At 38.7% G+C, this 4,185-nt stretch overlaps 1 pseudogene; it reads right to left on the bottom strand.

Annotated features, from left to right (window-relative positions):
* LOC106314609 overlaps positions 1-1,659 on the bottom strand; it is a 6,577-nt pseudogene extending 4,918 nt beyond the window's left edge.
* Between the last annotated feature and the right edge of the window lie 2,526 nt (positions 1,660-4,185).

Here is a 4,185-nt window from a genome sequence, read left to right as displayed (position 1 = left end):
TTTATATCTTTTATAGAAAAAAATTTAAATTACTGATAACAAAATTTTCATTGTGGGATTAATAGTTTTAATAATTTATAATTTTAAAAAAGATAAGTTGTCAATGTTCAAAACTTTTATCAAAAAAATTGTTCAAAGTAAATTTTGAAACTAAAATATTGTATTTTATAAGGTTTATAGTTTAATTTAAAACGATATATATATTAATCTTATTAATTAATAAAATATAAATTTTTATTATATGGTTATTGTGGTTGTCTAATTTATTTAATAGTTTAAAATTAAACAAATATGATAAAAGATACACTATTTTTTATCAAATCTTTATTATTCAAAATCATCAATTGTCATATATACTTTAGCCACATTAGACAATTCCGTAAATTTTATTTAAGGAAATAATAAAGTACATTAATGATGAATTTATTGTTAGTTTAATAAAAAACTTATTATATAATTAGATAGATCAACATATTTCTCTAATGATTCTAAGAATCATTCTAGTGATGACATGTGGCTACAAAAAGAAATTGTAATGCTTCTCAAATAATATATAGGGGATTATATTAGCGTCAAAGATCTACGTTATTTCATTAAAATCACGCCCTTCAAACTTCATAGTAAATCTTGATCCTATATTGAACTTCTTGTTCACTGTATCTATCAATTTGTCGCACTTGAAAATGAATTGGCACCTAGTATCATCATATCAAGAATAAATTAAATATGCTTAAATAAAATATTTTCATGATGTTTAAGTAGAGTAACGAAGTGTTTTTCCTTACTTTGGCTTATAAAACTCTTTGAAGATACATTTGGTTTTAATAGCATTCAATGCAGTAGCAATTAAGCCATAGTGCATACTCTGTTTTGAAATTGTTGATGATGATATGTTGCTTTGTTGAGGAGCTGCCTTTCTGATTCCAACTCATGATTCCTCGTTCTCTCCACTAGAATAAAAAGTAATTAAAATACAAAAGGATTAAGAAACAAAGGAGATGTAACATGCCAAAATTTATATACCTAAGGAATACAAAAGAGTCTCCAATGGTTAAACTTTTTTCTTTTGCAAACTCATTCAAACCAGATGTGAAAAGATGTCTTTGTGGTGTACCTAGTTGATAATTTATAGATAAACAAAGATTAGTAGTCACTACCAAAGAGTTTTGATATAAAAACTTAGCTACCTTTAAAAGTGTATTTAAATTTCCAGACATGATCACGGAGATCTTTAGCAACTATCTCTTGACTCGGTGGTAGCTGTGATATATCCTAAAAAAGTTTAATACAAAGCATCATCATATAAAAGCTTACAATTTAAATCAATGATGAATTTATTTGGTTTAAATATTTCCGAAGCACATAACACCTTGGTAAAATAGTTAATGTTGTGTTCGTTGTCATCACTAGGAATAGGGATTTCAACTTCCTAAATAAATAAATTGATAAAAATATTTAAATATATTAGAAGAAGAGGTACTATTATATATAATTTCTCACTTATTGATGAATATGGTAACAACGAGACTTTTGCATAAACTTCATCTGAATTGGTCTCCACCTAAAATCATGCATAAAACGTTTTTTTTTGTCAACCATGCATAAAACATATTAAAAGTTTAAAACCATAATATGCACAGACCAATTGATCTCATGCATATTTCCGATAAAAAGAAACATCAAATACCAAAGATACATACCTTAAGCTTAATACTAACAACATTACATAGAATTTTTAAAGAAATATCAAAAATTGGTTTTAATTGGCACAAGTCGTCATTTGCTGATGCTATAAGCTGATAATGTCATAAAATTGTTAAAAAGTGGCGCGAGCAGTTCTTTGTTGTTAAGGTGAATCGAGCGTCCATAGGCGATTTCGATTTCTTTCGACTATCCCAGAATTGGGCCGAGAATATAGGTTAGTACTTTCTTGATTTTAGTTTCGGTCTTTTCCTTTTGGGGGATTTGCGTTTTAAATCTTCGTTTTCTTTTAATTATTTCAGTTCATTCGGGCAGTTCTTTGATGTGGGGCGAGATTTGGGGCTTGATCGGAGTTCTCCAGAGAGATCGTTCGAACTGGTCATCGTTTGATCAGTCTCGAATCCGAGCCGCTTTTGCCATGCCAGGGAGAACAAACAGGCCCCAACCGATTATTGGCAGTTCTGAAGATGAGGCGGAGCGTTCTCAGGAAGTCTTTCCGACTTCTTCGATTCAGGCTCAGTCTTTGGATCGATTGGCCATTCAGCTTATGAGGAGGTCGTCGTTTCGTACCTCCGGGTCAGCGTCGAGGAGCAGAGCATCTGATGGATCTCCCTTGATTTTGATTCGGGATTCCGATGATGAAGATGTTCCTGGGGAACAATGATATCCTGTCTTGTTGAGCCCCGACTCGGAAGACGAAGTCGTCGGCGCGACCCATAAGCGACGTGGATCGTCGGAGGTGGTCTTACCCGGTCCGTCTTGTTCTAGACGAGAATCGACCGTCAGAGGTCTTCCTTCTGGGGGTGATGATCCTTTGTTTGCTGCTCAGGACTACCTGATCTCTCTCTCGCTGGCCGCATGATATCTGCGGGTTGCCGTCTTCCGTCTCTTACTTCTTCGACTGAGAAGGAGGCCTACGCAAAAGTGGCGGTCGCGAGCTCTAAGGTCTGTTTCGTGCTTTCTTTCCATAAGATGTTTTGAGGATCTTATTTGTCAGCTTTGTCTTTTTTAGGTTATGGAAGCCTTCAACGAGTATGTTGTAGCGATGGAGGATCACGTTGAGGTTTCTCGAAATGGCAAGGAGATTGAGAGCATCGGTTCTGAGATCAGGAGGTTTTTGGCGGAGCTTGAAACCACCAAGCGTGAGGGAAAACAGGATGCTAAGAAGATCAAGGCCTTGACCGACGACTGGAGGAGGACTTGTCAGGAGAACGCAACTCTCGTGGCCCAGGTTGTGGCTCAGAGGGCCAGGATCGCGGCGCTCAAGGTCGAGAAGGATCGAGATATCCGTCGTGCTTCACGTGTTGCTCGTCATGACGCCGTGGGACGATGTCGAGTGGTCCTAGAGTCTTTCAAGGAGAAATGGGTGAACAAGAAGAAGGAGGCGTCAGCTGAGATCCAGCTGCAAGTGGTGGTTGCCAACATCGATCTTTTAAACGAGCTCAAGGATGGGAGTTTGAATGTGGACGCTGAGCTTGCTCGTTTGAGGGAGATGGAGAAGGACTGCGAAGGTCTTGTTGCTTTGGGTACTATATCGGATTGGTCAATCTTCGGGCTCGATCTTCCTCAGGTTTCCGAAGATTCAGTGGATCAAGCCGGAGGGTCGTCTATTCCCGATGGAATCGATTCTAGTTCATTTTTTTGTTTTGATATTATTTTTTTTTTTGTTTTGGACTCTTTTGTTTTCCGCGATCTTTGGTCGCGACGTTTCGATTTGAATGAATAAATGCGGTTTTCGGGATATCTTTTGCTCCCTTAGTTTTCGAGATTCTTTTTTTTTGGATTGTTGAGATATGGGGATTCCTTAGTCTTTATAAATCCTTACTTCGTTTAGGATTTGTCACAGTACTTCTGATAAATTATGTTTCCTTCTGCCGAAAAGATATGGGCTCGAGAAGGACGAACCCTCGTGAATCCGAAAGGATACGAAATCGAGCTGGCGGCGTCAGTGCGGAGCGCATTCGATCCGGAGACGTGAGCGAAGCGCTCACAGAAGTTCTTCGCGAGGAGACCCGACTTTCGAGAGCTTAACCTCAAGAGGGGAAAGGCCTCAAGGGTGAAAAGACCGCTGCTCGTACAAAGTCGGGTAGCCCAACTGGTTCGGAGGGGCGTGATCGTCCTCTGAAGAAGGCGAAAACGAACGGTGCAGACCATCGTCTCGGTGTTTCGGGTGATACAGTTGTTGCTAAACCGTTTCATTGGCAGTTTTCTCACTCCAAGGATTGTCCTATTATGGAGGATCCGGACAGCGTCGCTCACTTGGTGAGGCACTTCAGGCCTGCTGGATGTCCACTTCCTTCTTTGAGATATATGACGGAGCATGAGGCTTATGTGAAGATGGTTGTCGCTCATTCTAAGGTCGTTCTTTTGATACTTGTAATTTTGAATCTTTAGCTTGTGCTGACTCGTTGTGCTCCAGGCTATGAAGGCCAATAACGAGTTTGCGGCGACTTTGGAGAGCATATGCAGGACATTCCGCGCTCG

Source organism: Brassica oleracea, chromosome C9 (assembly GCF_000695525.1).
Source record: "Brassica oleracea var. oleracea cultivar TO1000 chromosome C9, BOL, whole genome shotgun sequence".
Taxonomy (NCBI): domain Eukaryota; kingdom Viridiplantae; phylum Streptophyta; class Magnoliopsida; order Brassicales; family Brassicaceae; genus Brassica; species Brassica oleracea.
Note: the sequence above shows the minus strand (reverse complement) of the source record. Positions and strands in the feature narration are given on the sequence as shown.